Here is a 16,498-nt window from a genome sequence, read left to right on the forward strand (position 1 = left end):
GGCTGCCCTCCAGCAGGCACATCGTCTCCTGCTTTTGGAGCTGGGCTTGGGGCTTGGACCCAGGCCCATTCCACTGGCCCTCCTGGGTCCAAATTTCTGTCTCCATAGCCACTCCAGGTGATTCCTTGCCAAGCACCCACCCATGCATGCACATTTCCGGGGAATTCTGGCCATTCACACTCGACACTTGTGACATGCCTGTGAAACTTGGCAGATGGAATGCAGGTTGCTAGTCAGGGGACCTTGAGGGACACGATCCTGACTTTTCCCAGCTGGGATGGAGCAAGGACAGGTCAGTGGAGGGCAAGGGCCGCGGTCCAAGGCTGAGAGGACCCAGGTGCAAACTTCTCTGGGCCTGTGGATTGTGGGTGGGTGGTGATGCTTGCTGAAAGTCAGATTTCCAGGCACCACCCTCTACTATCTGATCCCTGCTTCCAGCCTAAATTCATCAAAACAGAATCTTTTAGTAGGGACTTGGAAATTTGCATTTAAAAAAATTCCTCAGTGTTTTTCCAGGCTTGGTAGGAGGATGGTTGTTAACTGGAGCTGGGGCCCTCACAGGGCTGGGGCTGTGGGATGGAGCAGGCCTGGGGCTGTGGGATGGAGCAGGCCTGGGGCTGTGGGATGGAGCAGGCCTGGGGCTGTGGGATGGAGCAGGCCTGGGCTGTGGAATGGAGCAGGCCTGGGGCTGTGGGATGGAGCAGGCCTGGGGCTGTGGGATGGAGCAGGCCTGGGCTGTGGGATGGAGCAGGCCTGGGCTGTGGGATGGAGCAGGCCTGGGGCTGTGGAATGGAGCAGGCCTGGGCTGTGGGATGGAGCAGGCCTGGGCTGTGGGATGGAGCAGGCCTGGGCTGGACCCAGAAGGGAGGAAGTAAATTGCATGACTGGCATGTGCCCTTCCTCGCGGCTGTCATCCTTGCCAGCACGGCTTTGTGACATCTGACTGCGTGGAAGCTTGAATCAGAATGGGATGCACTGAGAAGGCTCAGGTATTGCACATCTAGGACTAAAGTTACGGAGCCACCAGCTCATTTAGCTGTGGGGTGGGTTGCAGCGAGTGGAAATGCTACCAGCTGTAAGCTTCGCCTTATTGGCAAAAGGTCTGCAGCTTAAAACAGCCAGTCAACAGGCACTGTCCTTTAATATCCGGTAGCAACAGCCTCGGGAGGGGTAACTGAGGTTTGGTCTCTTTTATCACCCACTGATTCGTTCGCTCCTGGTTTCAGAGACTGTCGCAGAAGCAGGTGCATCCTTCTGCACTTTCAGGAACCCTGTTAGATCAGCTAGCGTTCAAGCGTGCATGAGCTGGACGTTTACTTACAACCTGGCACCACGCAACTGTCCACTGAAGATTTCAACGCAGAACCCCGGTCCCAGCCTCGAGGAGCAGCTGGCTGTTTTTCTCCAAACTCTGGTAGATGGTATAGACTGGAGGTAGGAAATTTTCACATGGACCCAAGATTTCATGTCGATTTGTGATGGATTAGCATTCCAAAATTGCTTCAGGTGCACTTAGTGGATGCATTACTGTAGAAGGGATCCGCCTAAGCAGAGTATTTCTGAATTTATGCAATTGAAATACTCTTCAAGTTTCCAAGCAGTCTAAATCTGTCAGTCATGGGGTGGGAACAGGTCGGTGCTGGTGGCAGAGGTGCTGGAAACAACAGTGTCTAGGCCTCGCTGGCACTCAGGCACAGCCTTTCCCAGTGGCAGAAGCAGAGCCTGGATCTTCTGAGCGCTCCTAGCCTCCTGCACAAATGGGTGAATGAATGCCTGCAGGCTGCAGGCAGGCCCTGGTCTTCTCACTCTCTGATATAGCCTTCACTTGTCTTCCATGGTATCTTAATTACAGGCACATTTGTTCACTGAATCAATGAGTCCATTAGCAAACACCATGTGATGCTCATCGTGACATGATTTTCAACAGGGTTACTACCAGAAACTTTTCCGCTCTTGTTGTCATCCAGATGTTGTCTCCAGTTCTCAAAGCACCCACCGAGGCCACATGCCTGTCAGTGGCTGCCCTAGGAGTGCTGAGGCCGCGACCCCAGTCTTCAGTGGCCCAGGAGCACACGCCTTCCTGGTCCCCCTGTTTAAGCCTCTGCAGGTGGGCGGCAGCCACTGTGAGTGCGGGGGCAGGTTGAGTTCGAATCTATCCTGCGTGTGCGCATGTGTGAGCCCGAGAGGCAGCTGCGCCTCCAAAATGCGTGCAGGCAAGTTCAGTCCTGCAAGCACATTTCATGCCTCTGACCCACTTCCAATCTGTGATGGCTCAGGGTCTAAGGCAAGTTCAAAGCTAAGGGGTGGGGGAAGTAGAGCCGGCACAGCTGGAGGCTGTGCGGGTCGTGGATGTGCCACAAAGCCAGGGGAGGAAGAATTCCATCCACCAGGGCAAGCACAGAGCTGTTCTGCCCAAGGCAGAAGCAGGATTTGAACCCAGGAGATTGAATTCCATGGTGATGGGGTGTCAGAGTGCCATACATGCCTGCGCATGCATGCACACACGAGGGGGAACTATTTGGCTTCCTAGATTATCCACATACTTTCCCGACTCACCTCCACGAGTCACCTTGCCCTGTTGGCCTCTGCCTCTCTAGCCCGTCTGCAGGCTCCTGGACATTTCAGCTCTTACTATTCACATGCCCCTGGACGACTCCAGGGTCATCTTTCGCAGTTCACGTCCAGGGGCGCTTGGCAGTGGGGATGATCCTCTGGGTGACCTCGGGCACGGGGAGGAAGACACCAGGCAGTCCCCAGTAGAATCCCAATTTAGGCAACACTGTGATTTTTCTTCCAAACAATGTGCCCCACGTCAGCTGCCATTTCCGACACCTGTGCAGGACACCAACCCAAGGCTCCCCGCGCCCGGCTCTAGGACAGGCATGTGTCTGTGGGAGGGAGAGGGAGGAGGCGAGCAGGAACTAGGGCCCTTACCCCTCTCGGGCATGGGATTTCCTTCTCCCTGCAGCCACAGACCCGGCCCTGTGTTTACCCGGGGCACACTGGGGTCTGACAGCTGCCTGGCCCAGGGCCTTGCTCGCAGACGCGTGGACAGCCTGGCCTCCTGAACAGCAGCCTGCACTGTGTCTCCCTGTGCCATTACTCCCGCATATAAACCTCACTGAAAGGCAGGCTTTTCTGGGGGAAACTCATAAATAAGCCCCAAGCCACAACGTGGGTGAGACCTTGAAAAATGGCGTCGACATCTATCGGGGATTGTGAACCTTGCAAAAAGCAGTTCATTGTATTTGCAGAAGAAGGTTTTTGTTTAAAGAAATAATAAAGGACAAAACCCGCCAAGTGGAGTCTATGTGGAAAAAAAGCAAGCTGGGCTGGGCCTCCAGGGCTGGCCTCTTTGCCGTGCAGTCTTTCCTTGCAGGTTTTCTGTAAAGGGGCATTCTTTGCAGGGAAACGCTGAAGCTTCAGGGAAGGCAGGGAAGGCCCCTCCGGTGAGTGCTCCCATCTGCAGTCAACAACCTCTGATTGTGGTCTCTACAACAGATGGTCGGAATGGATGCTCAGCTCAAGTTGAGGGCCTTGGGGTGGCTTTTGCATTCTGGGAGTAGAAGGAGTCGCCAGCCGTACAGGGGAGAAAGGGAGAGGCAGCGCCAAGCGTCACCATTCACACCATGGAGCCGTCGAGCCATCGAGACCAGCACTTTACCTTAGCCAGTTTTGAGTTCCACTGCCTGAAGCTTTGAGGCTCTGGCTGTGGCAATGTCGTCAAGGGGCTGCAGGCTCTTTGCCTGTCCTTCTGATCTGTTAACTAAAGGCGGGTGTCTGTGTTTGTGTGGGTAGGAGGGGTGTGCTGCAAGCACCCTTCCCGCCCCAACCCTCTAGGGTGGGAAGTGTCTCTCTTTAACTCATTCCTGGCTGGAGCAGGCCGCCTCCTGGCCAATGCGACAGGCTCTGGCGCTTGGGGTCTCGCAGGCACCAACAAGAAGCCAGGCCAGCCTCCCAGGGATACAAAAATGCAACAGAGGGCGCCCAACATCCCCCGCCCCCGCCCGCGCCGTGGCCTTGAATCTCAAGGTATAGGATGGCTCCAGACCGCCAAGTTCCTTAAAAATGTCCCCGGTGCGTGGTCCCTGCCAGGCCGGAGGGCTTTCGGTTTGCCTGTTTGCAGCGCACCGCACCCCACCAGCCGCCTTTCCTAGGAAGGGGAGGGGGCGGGGTCCTGGCCTCGCATTCCATGCGCGGGACGCTGTGTGGCCGCGCGACACAGGCGGGGGGGCGGGTTCTCCTCGGACGCTGCGTTCGCCATCTGCACGTCACTCCCAAACTTTTCCAGCCTGCGCTCCGGGAGCAGGTTGACGCGCCTTGGATGCGGGGCTCCAGGCGCGGGGCTGGGCGCGCTCCCGCGGAGCCGGAGCCGCAGAGGCTCGCGGGCTGGAGTCGGGCTATCCAGGTACGCGTTGGGTGCCAGGTGCCGGGGCGGGGGTGGCGAGGGGCTGGCTTCGGGCTCGCGGGTCCCGGGCCCCTCCGGTTCCGGGGGAGCGGTGTGGCTGGCGGCCGGCGCAGCGAGTCCAGCGGAGACTGCGCGCAGCCTCACTTCCCGCGGCGCTGCCGGCGCGGCGGCAGAAGCAGCGGCGGCGACGGCGGCCCAGGCAGACAATGAACTTGCGAGCGCGCTGAGCCCGGCAGGTCTGGGCCCCGTGCCCCTCGGCCCGGCTTCCCCGAGGCTTTCGCCGTCCCCGGCGGCTGGAGTCCCCTCGCGGCGGGTCCAGGCCGAGTTCCGGGCGCCCAACGCGATTGGGGACCCTGCTGGAACGGCTGCCCGGAGGCGGCGCCGCCGCTGGGGCTCACACGCCCCCCTCCCAAGCCCTGGAGAACGCGGCCGGAGCTCGGGCACAGCGGGCCGGGCGATGGCGTGGTGGCGCTGTGGATAGCTGGAGACTGGCGAGGGACGCACGCCGCCGGCACGCACCGGCCCGCTGTCTCGCACAACAGCCCCGGGAGTCGCAATCCCGCGCCCCCGCACCACCCGGTCCCAGGAGCTGCAGGTGGGAGCCCGCAGACCCCGTTGTCTTCACCGTGTGGGAGAGAGATTCGCCTTGGTCGTGCGTCCTCACCCCCGCGCACTTCGGGGAAGTTCCCAGGCGTGGTTCCAGGCAGGTAGGGGGCATCTGGCACGCTCTTCCGGGGCGCGGGCTCAGTGCCGCCTCGGGAACCCTACCCCGGTCCTACGGCCTCCCTGGCAGGGAAGGAGAGGGGTCTGGGGTGCGCATGGCTGGGGGTCCGGTTCCGGGAGCGGAGCCCGGGGGGGACGAGGTGCGGCCGAGCCTGGAGCGCCCTGAACTTTTGCTCCCCGCCTCCTTGTCCACCCTCCTCCGGGTCCCCCATCCCAGTCCCCTCCTCGCGCCCCGCCGCGTCTCCTGAGGCAGCGAGACTCGGGAGTTGCACGCTTCTCCGAGGCGTCCCCAGGCTGCCTGGGCGCGGCGAGCCGAGCAAGGCAGGTCTGAACCGCGCTCGGGGGGGCGGCGCTGGGGAGGCGGGCTGTGGGTGGGGGAGCTGTGGGGAGTTGGGGCTGCGGCGGCCCCCGACCTGGCTGTGTGTGCCGGTGGAGAGGACGCAGGGGCTTGGGCGACGGGTGGCGATCGTGGTGCAGTTGGTCCGGGTGGGGCCCCCTGGAATCGCGGGTAGGCGGCCCCGGGGCGAAGGGAACCTGGCGCGGGGGGCAATGAATGGAGCGCTACGGCGGCGTCTCCGACTCCTCTGGGGAACCGATTGGCCGGCCCGTGCGCGCCTCTCTGCGTGCCGAGCCTTTGCAGCCGCCTGCCTCCAGGCAGCGCTGCGTGGCCACCCGGTCTCGGTCCCAGTGCCCACGCTGCCTGCTCGCTCTGCGCTCCGAGTCCCCGGCGGGGCGGCTGGAGCAGCACGTGTAGACGTGGACTCTGTGTTCCTGCTGGCCCCTGGAGGCTCCTGGAGCAGCACTCTCCCCGACCCTGCCGTCCCTGAATTCCTGCTGGTGGGCCCAAACCGCTGGGTCAGTTGGGTTTCTTGGGGTGCTGAGGTTTCAGGAATGAAGTTTTGGTTCTGGAAGCATCTCGCTGAGGCTGCACGTGGGGGCTCAGTCCCGTCTCCCAGTAGGGGTCCCTGAATGATGGGAAATACCTCTCAGGTGTGGGTTGGCACCCTCCCGAGGGCGCTGGAAGGAAACTGAGGCCTAGGGATTTGGGGCAGAATTTCTGTCGGTCCTTACACATTATTCATCTCCATCTCATCCCTTTCCTAGTTGCAGAAGCAGGACTCCTTCTTTTCAGAACGCTTATTAATTTTGCAAACTGTGTAGAACCAGGATCTCTTGATTGATAGGTGAAAGTGTCGAGAATATCTGCGACTTTGTTTCAAACAGCCAGGGACTGGAAACCCCTTTTAGTTGGATTGTTTTAAGAAAATGAGTTTCTCTCTGTGAGGCTCATCAGAGAGTTGGCAGAGGATTTTTTTTTTTTCTTTCCTAGTCACCTCCTGGCTGGGAGACTGAGCAGGTTCATTGACGTGGCCTGCCAGGCGTCTATCTGCCAGGTGAGCTGGGAGTGGAGCCCCCGGCCTGACTTGCCCTGCAAGGTTGCTGGCTGTTGGAGGGAGCAGGTGCCAGGGTCCCTGAAGGAGACGGGCAGTGTCTTTGCTGCTTGTGGGTTAATCCACCTGGGCCCTTGTACAGGGTGTGGGGAAGCAGGTGTGCCCTGCTTTGCTTCGATGATCAGAAGGCTGGTGCTGGAACCGTGGACCTGGCCAGGCGGTAGTGAGCAACCTGGGAGGAGAACAGTATGGAAGGAAAACAGCTGCTGCGCCAGAAGCTCGAGTGACAATGCTGGGTCCCTGGCCAGGAGAGGTGGGGGCCTGTCAGACCCGTGCCAGAAGGCGTGGGGAAGAGGCCAGGCTGGGGCTTGACAGGGAGTGCTGCTTGATTAGACAAAGTGCAGAGGAGAAACTCCGCATTGGTCCTGGGCTTTGTGAACCTGACCTGGGGAAACCATCACTTAGTGTTGGGTTGGGTACTGCCTGAAGCTGGCAGGTGCCCTGCAGATGGAGGGGCTTGGGGAAGAGGCTGGCCTGGGGCTTTCTGGAACTGACTGCCACCTGCAGGGGCGGCTTGCACTCAGCTCTGGGCCTGTTGGAAACAAATGGACAAGTCTGGTTAAAGTGCAAGAGAATTTTGCAGCTTGTATATGTCAGCATGGGCCAAAATTTTAATAAGGGGTTGGGGTGACAGCCTTCTGGGGTTGTCTGCAATGTTCCATCTGGCCTGGAAGGATATGCTGGGCACTGGAATCACAGTCCCACAGGCCCAGGGACTAAGCCAGAACGGGCACTGATGGTGCCTGGTCTCGGCTGGAGGCAAGAGATCAGGCCTTCTAGATTTCCTCTCACCCTTGGCTCCTTCCGCAGCTCCTCCGTAAATTCCTGCTGTGTGCGCCAAACTTTTATGGATTTTGCCAATTAACCCCACAGTTGAGCCTCCTGAGTTAGGTTTGATGGCATCCCAACGCTGGGTGCAGAGTGGCTGAGAAGGCTGGTAGCAGACCATGGACAGGTGGACAAGGGCGTGACGCACGGTGCAGGGGGAGTGGGAGGAGCCTCCTTTTGTAGATGTGGAACTGGTAGCTCAGCGCATGGAGCCTGGTGTCCAGGTTCCCCGCTGGCTAAGTGGAAAGTGGGTGCAGTCATTGGCTGTAGAAGGTCTGCTCCTTTGTCTCCGCCACATTGGCCTGGGCCTCTGAGAAGCTGCTTAGAGGGCTGCACACTCCCTATGGCTGGGCAGCTGTCCCCAAGGTCAGATGCTGAGCCTCCCCAGGCATCTGCAAAGCACCATGGCAAAGGTGCCCTTTGGAGGCTGGGGAGGTCCAGCTCTAAAAACCAAATTTCAAGTCGTGGCTGACCTGGGAGTGCTATTGTGGGGGACTATCAGTGTAGCCACATAGAGTCCCACCCCCAGGTCTATCTCTGGGGTGATGATGTTACCTCCAAGGCTAACTCTGTTGTCCCTAACTGTTAGGGTCTGCTGCTTTGTGGAATGGAGTCTCCTGTAGCAGCTGGCCTCGGGGTGAAGTGACTGGTATGTCCTCCTGGCTTGCGGTGAGGCATAGAGGCAGCAGTTGGCTGGAGTGGGAATGTCCTGCAGGAAGACGCTGGGTGTTGTGCTGCTCCAGGCCAGGATGCAGCTCTTCCTGTGGAAGTGTGGGTGTTGGGGGAGGAAGACAGCATTATGTGCTGTGGCGCTTCCTGTTTGCAGCTGAGCGTGTGCTGGGCTTGCACAGGTGTGTCCCTGGCGTCCCGTAGAGGTGGGGTGGGGGATGCTGTCGGAGATGGTAGCAGGAAGACTCCAAGACCCACACTGTAGGAAGGGGGGGAATGAGAGGCGGGTGGGCGGCAGAGAGCAATTTTGGCTTCTCAAGGGAGGAGGCAGGCATGAATCAGCAAGTGGTTGAGTTAGGGGGAGGAGGCAAGTGGGAAGCGGTTTCTCATCCTAATGCCTTTTGGAAGAGGTGCGGAGGAACGGGCAAAGCAGCGGCAATGTTTCTGGGTCTCCCCGGGAGCCCACGGGGCAGAGAGCAGATCCCCCTGCACAGAGCATAGAGCTCAGATTTGTGGGCGGGGTTGGGTTGGTGCAAGTCACAGTTACATAACACGGCTGCCAGGCGCCTTCCAGGGGCCTCCGGGGAGCCCTCCGGGCACCTGGGGTGGCGACTTCACCCCGTCCCTGGCGCTGGGAGCACTGCCGGACAGTTGGTTCCTGGGCTGTCCTTCAGCCCTGGAGCTCATGGCTAGCAATGGAGGGTAGCGTCCAGGCCAGAGATTGTATGCAGTTTATATATAAAATAGTACTTCCAAAAGTTCGCGGAGATGGAATTGAAAGATGGATGTGTTTTGCTGCAAAGAATTTTGAAGTCCAGGCGTGGGTCTTTGTAGCAGATTTTTTTCACGAACTCTTGGGAGGCTCCTCCCACAGGCATGTCTTTAGGAGGGAGGCACCGCTCTCAGCACACCTACAAGGGTATAAGGTGGGAAGCCCCTGGGTGCTGGGACTGCAGCTGGGTCAGCTGGGCTGGTAACTTCCCCTGTCTGGCCACCCATGCGTGAAAGGCGGTGGTGGACCAGCAGCTGCCACCCCCTCTGCTCAGTGGATGGTACAGGTGGGCCATGGGGGTTAGCCGTGTTCCACATGAGCTGCTAAGCAGTAAGCCGAGTGGGCAGAGACATGTTGGGGGCTCCTGTCTGAATGTCTCATTCCGAATGCCTCTCTGAGCTTGAAAGGAGTTCTGAGCTGAGTGTGGTGGGAGTGGGGTTGGGGGCTCTTGGCTGGGGCAGGTGCTCCCAGACACCCTCTCTTAGAATTTCTAGAACTCCTCCTGGTGCTGGCCTTTTAAGTTGCTGAAGAAAGCAGGGCTGGCAGCTCCTCAAAAGCAGGAGGTGTCATTATAATGGAGACTTGGAGCTTTTCCAGTTTGTGATGGAAATACTGAAGCCGGCAGCCCAGGCTCCCAGGTGCCTGCAAAACGCTGCGCCGCGGGTGGGACATTAGACCAGGCCGACCCTGTTGTGCTTGTCTTGTGGTCTGCTGCTGGCTTCACGTTTTCTCTTAAAACGGGATCTGTGTCAACCAATCTGGCTTTGTTCCCTGTGGTTAAAATGAGGACAGTGGTTGTGCCCAGGTTGGGGGGCACCCAGGACGGGTGGTGGTTCTGTCTCTCCCGGGGGTGGCCACAGGGCCCAGGGCAGTTCCTTTCTGCTCTGCCATGGTCCTGTGGGGAGCTGCCTGCTGAGTGGTTGTAGAAGGCATCGGATGTAGCATTGACCCAGGCGTTATTGCGAGTGGCCTTTCTTCCCCTCAGTTCCTGTGCACTGCAGGACAAGCCGCCAGCCCCTCCATGTTCTACGCAGCTGTGTGCTGGGTGAACAAGGCCTCTTTTAGCCCAAATGTTGGATCCTGTGGGCACTTAAAGGAGCTTCACACTGGCATGGATTCAAGTCTTCTTTCCACTCTTGAGACTTTGGATACTAAAGTGACTTGTGCCTCAGTTTCCCCATCTGAGAAATGAGACAAATAAACTCTACCTGGTCAGGTCATTTGAGTGGTAGAATGGACACAATTCAGGACTCCAGGGAGCTACCCAAACTGAACTATGTCTTCTGGCTGTGTGAGGGGAGCCCAGTGGGGTCCATTGTGTTGGTTCCTGGTTGAAGCTGATGGCAGTCAATGTGACTGACCCAATGCATCAGGTGCGGGACCTCACAGACTGTTGGGCAAATTATTCCATGTAGCCAGGAGAAATGGGCTGGGCTCCGTGTGTCCATGGCCTCTCCCCACCCCTTAGGGCAGTGTTGGTGCCCCCAGGTGTAGACCACGGAGTTTTGCAGGCAGAGCATCATCCACGTGAAAGGAGCCCTAAGGGGGGCGCTAGGAGGATCCCCCCATGGTGAAGATGGAGACTTCAGCTGGGTCCCGGCCGAGTAGGGGCTGATGGACCATTAGGGGTGCAGGGGCAGCTGTGTTCTGCTGTGGGAAACTGCTCTCAGGCCAAGGGGAAGTGGTTTCCTTACTCTCTGAGCACCGCACTCCTTAGGCGGGCTCAGTCCTCATGCTGCGTGGAACCCAGCCTACCTGGAGCAGAGGAAAGGACTGACTTCACCCCTGGGCCTGGACAGTCTCACCTGGGGCTCCTTGAGGTCACTTCTGGTCTGCGCTTGTGCCAGCCCAGGTCAGCTGGGCCCTGGCAATGGTGATCCCACTCTGGTTCTGCAGCCGCTGCAGGGGGAGCTGTCCCTTGTACCCCTGCTTGTACCCCTGCTTCCTTGTGCACTCCCATGGTTGTAGGTCACTCCAGGCATATCCCCACCCCCGTCCAAGACTGACAACCTCCTGGAAGTACCTGCGGTTCTGTGAGGTGTAACCCTGAACTGGCCTGTGTGGTTCTGGGTTCTGGTTATCTAGGCATGGTCTGCTGCCCTGGCAGGACAGTCTCTAGGGCTCGTAGCCGGAGCTGCTCAGAGCTGCGCAGGAATCAAGTGTGCTGAGTCAAAAGGCACGTGGGTTCATCCAGGCCTCAGGGCATGCACACAGCAGACAGAGGACCCTAAATGTGGCAGTGTTGATCCTTACCCCTGAGTTTCAAAAGGAGTCATGACCCTGGTTTCTTTGGGCGTTAGGCTCTGGGTCAATTAAAAAGGCAGTTGCCATAGCTTTTTATGTCTGAAGAGTCTTATGGAAACCGACTCTGGAAATTTGGTTAGTGTTGGAGGACTGTGAGCAGGAGCTCTCTACTGAGGTGAGAAATGTGGAGGCCGTTAGGGTTTCCTATGGTGGTTATAAATAGTGTGTCTTTATGCGCCATGAGTCTTTGTTTGGAATGTAAATATTTGCATTGAAAGTATAACTTGCATCCTGTGCATGTTTTTACAGACCGGAATTTCCAAACCCACCGTCAGACTATTGGCCTGTCGGGGATTGCTCTCTGCTGTGTGATTCTGTTTGTGTGAATTCTGCCTACTGTCCATGCGGCCACCCAGGCTTGCTTTATCCGCCCCGGCCGGGTCTCCCTCATGAACAGGAAGTGGGAGGTGTCCTGACACGCACCTCTGACTTCCAAGTGGCAGCGATGCAGTGCTGGGGGACAGAGGGTTGTAAGGGTTGCCACCTGAGGGGCTGCAGGGTCATCTGGCCACCCTGGGGACCCTCATGTCTTGTAGCCAGATGCTGGATTTCTGCCAGGATGGTTCTTTCTGCAGCCTGGTGGATGGAGCAAAAAGTTCTGGAATGCCAAACCCGGGGCCCCTTTGCTGGTGGGGACAGCTCCTCCTCCACCCACTGAGTGCTGAGCTCTGAGGACAGGACCCCTCAGGCCTTCTGTCCTCCGTCTGCCATCTGCAGCCTACCAAGGACAGGTGCGTGTCTGGTATCTGCTTGTGGGGGGGCCTTTGCTACCCAGTGGTCCTGGGGGTGCTGAGCCCCCCCGAAAGAAGAGGAAACAAAGGAGGGAAATGGCCCAAGGGGAGAGGAGTGGAGAGAGTCCTGGGGTCCCCAAGCTATGCCTTCCAGTGTCGGGCTCGGGGTTTCCCAGGGGACCCTGAGACCAGGCAGAGACCGAGCCTTGTCTAAAAGGAAACTTGTCTTGGCGTAGTCGTGGAGAGCTGCATGCTGCGTGTTCTGGGTGTTGCCAAATCGTGGAAATACACCATGGTTCTTTCTGTGCCGTGCCACCACCCCACCAGCCCGACATGTGATGGCATGACCCTGCTTATTTTCGTAAAGATGATGTGCTCCAGAAAGTCCCCATCCAGGACCCCCTTTGGGCCAGTAGCCCTGGAGGGCACGATGTTGAAAGTCAGAGGACTGCTTTGAGGTTCTTGGGGCTTGCTTGAGGAAGTTTTCGGCAAGGAGGCACGAGGACAGACAGGTATGATCAGAATGAGAGAGGCACTGACCTGGCCCTGTGGATTGTCCGACTCTGCGAAGCTGTTTGTAACGGCTCAGCAGCAGGTGCAATGCGAAATGAGATGGGGGATGAGATGGCTGAGTACAGGGGCGAGAGCTTAGCAAATGTGACCTCATCAGAAACACGGAGCGGGAAGAGTGTTTGCTCGTGGGTGGGCAGTGTGTCTGCAGAGTCTGTGGGCCCTGCGAGGTGGGCAGGCTGGACTCTGAGAATAAAAACGATGCTTTGAAAATCAAACAACACTGCAGGTGGAGGGTGAGAAGACAAATTTGTTCTCAGCCGTTAAAACGGAAACAAATTGATTGGAGGACGCCCGTCTGCCCACTCTGGAGTCAGCGTTTTTGCTTATAGACAGGGAAGCAGCTTTGCTTGCTCAGAATCCTCTCTGGGTCCCAAGTGAGGCCGTAGAACTGTCCACATCCTTCTCTCTGAAAAAACATTCACACGACAGACTTTGTTTTTTTTTAACCTCTTCAACCTGTTTTTTAAACAGCCCTAGTGAGGACGATGCAAAATGCACCCAGTGAAAATACGCCCACCGTGTTGTTAGTTATCACAGGTCCACTTTCCACCTTGGCAGTGCCCAGCCGTGAGGAGGACCCTGTACCACGTGGTCCTTGTGGCCAGCTTCCTCTTTCCAGTTCAGTGTTTCCTGGTTCATCTGTGTTGAAGCATGCGCCACGGTTCCTCTCTTTTCATGGCCAAGTAATGTTCCAAGGGTTCGATCACAGTTGTGCCGATTCCCGGTCGTTCACACCATTGCCTCCTTGTTTGGTTCCTGGGAGTAATGCCAGCCGGCCTTCGCATGCGCACGTTTGCTGTGACGGCTTACGAGATGTCTGTGCCGTCTTCCCCTGGACGTGTATTTGATTGATTTATTTTTGCATGCTTGTTCCCTGGCCCTGGAGAAGGCTTGGTGCTCTGCTGGGGTCCTGGTCCCCCTTTTCACTTCCTTGGCCGAGATCTTGAATAGTCCTGGTTGCTCAGCCCCATTTGGTAGATGGGGGAACTGAGGTCCAGAGAGGCCACTTATAGGCAGGATGGAATTCGGGTAGTTGGAATCACAAATCAGTTACTGCTAGTGTTTTCCCAACTCTCGGTAAAAACCCAGGTTCGCTTCTTGCTGGACATGGTGCAATGCATGCAGGCTGGCTGGCGGACAGAGGGCCATGGCCTTGCCCTGATCCCAGCCCAAGGTCCGAGCCTCCTGTGACTCAGCAGAGACCCCCTGCCTCATCCTCCAGGAGCTGCCAGTGAGAGCCCCTGCCTGTGGTGCCAGCAGCCTTCCAGTTCTCCTTCCCCGCAGCAATGGAGGCTGACTCGTTTATCCAGGGGATAATTCAATTAGGAACCAATTCGGAGAATGAAATTTTATCTGATCTGGCCCTACTCATAAGCAAGGGACTGGGACTGTGACTCCGGGCTATATGATGGCGTTGTTTTTAAAAGAATCATGCTGGGCTGCGGCAGGAGCTCTGCAGGGGCGGGTCTGGAGACCCCCTGGAGCTGGGTTGCAGGCTCTGGGGTTGCAGTCTTGGGGTTCAGCTCAGTCCCAGGCCAGCTTTGCCACCACCATGTCCTGAGTGGGCTCCAGCAAGGGAGACAGGGTTTGCCTGCTCTCTCTGCTTAGCAATGCTCTTCTGTTCAGCTTCTCAAGGTCTCACAGTTGAGGTGTTTTTGGGTTTCCAGGCCCATCTGGGATCCCCACATCTGAGGCTGCTGAAGTCTCCCCTGTAATGCAGTGTTTCCAGGAGCCTCTTGTGTGCTTAACTATTTTCTAAAAGATTTTGTTTACTTGAAAGGCAGAGAGGGAGAGAGACAGAAAGTTAGCCACTGGTTCACTCTCCAAATGGCTGCACTCAGGAGCCTGAAACTGCATCCGGATCTCCTAAGTGAGTGCAGGGCCTAAGCCCTAGGGATGTCTTTTATGGCTTTCCTGTGCATGTTAGCAGGGAGCTGGATCCGAAGTGGAGCAGCCAGGACTTGAACCAGCACTCCCAACTGGGATGCTGGCATCACAAGGGACTGTGCCCCAAATGCCGACCACTCCTGCTTGCTTTAAATTGTCCTTAGATGACATTCTATCTGATCCCATGAAGACGTGGCAGAAATCGTCATTCGGGTGTGTGGTTTGGGGAATTGTGACGGGGAAGCAAGTCTGTATGTGTTCAGTGCAGTTTGTGGGCTCCGCGGTCGGCTGGACCTGTGGGTCCAAGGCTGGCTGTCTCGGCGGTTGGCACACACATCCTTTGCAGGAACGAAGGCAGACAGGAAGCTCAGTGTCCCTGAGTTGGAGTGCTGGTGGGGGAGCCGCTGGGGACTTTTGGAGGAAGCACTCTGTGGGCCTGCTTCACTTGTGCTGCGGGAGGCCTTCTGGGTGTGTGCACCCATGTGTGTACGAGTGTGCACTTGAGTGCATGTGTGTGTGTGTGCATACCTACATGTGTGCTGAGGGGCACTGGTGAGGCTCGGCCGTGCTTGGAACCCCTGGAGGTGTGCTTCCAGCTCTGCCCTGGCCAGCACTGCGGACAGAACAACCAGCCCAGTGCCCCTGCAGGCAGCCTCGTTTCTTCTCAGTCTGTGCTGAGGCTTCAAGAATGCTGCCTTTGCGTTGCAAGTTTGGATCCCCCAGAGGGGGCTGACTTATGTTTTCCTCATTCTGTGGCAGATGGGGGCCTGTGCACCTGCTTTCCTGTTCCCTGAGGACGGCCTAGCCTCACCTCACTCCCGCCTCCCCAGGCCGGAGGCTCAGGTATCCTCTCCTTGCCCTCTGTCCCTTGCACAGAGCAGGTGTGTCTCTCAGGGCCTTCGCCATGGGACACAAGGGTTGGATGAGTGGCTGTATGGATGGGAAGAGGAAAGGCAGGTGGGGGCCGAGGTGTGCTGATCATAAAGAATCTTGACTCATGGTGCTGGGAAGGCAAGGGGCTTCCATATCACGCCGTTTGCTTCTCCACCTGCTCACCCTGTGCTAGAGCAGGGAACACAGAGACCTGCAGAGTGGGGGTGACATGTCCTTATCTCTCAGCCTTGTCCACAGGCGCAGGTGGGAGCCTGGCCCTTCTCCTTTGTCTCTGCCCCATACTGCTCTTCCCGGAGCTGGGAGCCACGCAGGGAACTGGACAGTTATGGGGTCTCAGAGTGTGCATGGGCTGTGGGGTTGAACTTGCTGATGCTTCTCAGACTCCTGGCTCCATGTGAGGCCCTGGCACTGGAAATGCCAGCCCTGGGCTGGCACTGCTTTCTTGAGTGTTGCCCGTCTGCCTGGCCCTTCCTTGGGACTTGATTTGCCTCAAGTCTACTTAAGGGCAGTGCCTTCTCCTGCCCTTGCTGCTTCCAGATCTTTCTCCTGTTGCCCTTTTCTTGCCGTTACCTGCCTGTCTCCTGTTGGGTGGGCTCCTGTGTTGTCCCCGCTGCCCAGGTGCTGCTGTCACCTGGGCACTGCAGTCACCCTGGGGTGTGCCCTGCTCTCCCATGTCCTCCATTGGGATGCCCTGGATGGCGTCCATAGCTGGTAAGCGCGGCACAGCCTCTGACTCATCCACAGTCATTGCCCCTTAATCCCAGCCTTTCCTCCATGGGCACATCATGCCTGGCACCCGTGGTAGAGTCTGCCCTTCTCTCCTGTATTGGGCAGCCCTATCTGGGATGAAACCTCGCCACATTTTCCACTCGGTGTGTATCAGTGGTTGGAGCCATGGGACACGGTTTTCCATCTTGGATCTATTGAGTAATTTTCCAACTGTGGGAAAGACATACATTTCCCTATGTTTTAGTAAAGGAGGAGATAAGAGGAAAATGTTTTCCGAGCACTTGTCTAGAGACTCCTCCCCGCTGTTCATTCAGCATCAACTGCATCTAGACAAGGCCACACTGCCTGCCAGCTGGGACTGTGCTGACAGGCTCAGAACCGGCTGGGAGCTCCCTCCAGCTTCTGGGGCTCCCTGAGGCTCCTCAGATTTCGTTCCTATTATTCTGAGATAATAGACTCACAGGGGGTTGGAAAATAGCTGAGTTCCTGTACCTTTCACCCAGCTTCCTGCTGATATTGCTTCTTGGGC

General features: G+C 57.5%; 1 protein-coding gene and 1 long non-coding RNA gene across 2 annotated transcripts in view; both read left to right on the forward strand.

Annotated features, from left to right (window-relative positions):
• Positions 1 to 214: 214 nt before the first annotated feature.
• Positions 215 to 1,785, forward strand: LOC121164081. The gene is made up of 3 exons (XR_005885008.1): positions 215 to 292; positions 924 to 989; positions 1,229 to 1,785. It is a non-coding gene; the product is annotated as an uncharacterized LOC121164081 (long non-coding RNA).
• Positions 1,786 to 4,285: 2,500 nt separating this feature from the next.
• The window catches only part of CHST15 (carbohydrate sulfotransferase 15), a 56,196-nt gene continuing 43,983 nt past the window's right edge, over positions 4,286 to 16,498 (forward strand). Inside the window, exon 1 of the mRNA XM_040991971.1 lies at positions 4,286 to 4,408. The gene's annotated coding sequence lies outside the window, so the exon portion shown is untranslated. The remainder of the gene's footprint in view (positions 4,409 to 16,498) is intronic.

This window comes from Ochotona curzoniae, unplaced genomic scaffold (assembly GCF_017591425.1).
Source record: "Ochotona curzoniae isolate NIBS_2020 unplaced genomic scaffold, NIBS_Ocur_1.0 contig_66, whole genome shotgun sequence".
Taxonomy (NCBI): Eukaryota; Metazoa; Chordata; class Mammalia; order Lagomorpha; family Ochotonidae; genus Ochotona; species Ochotona curzoniae.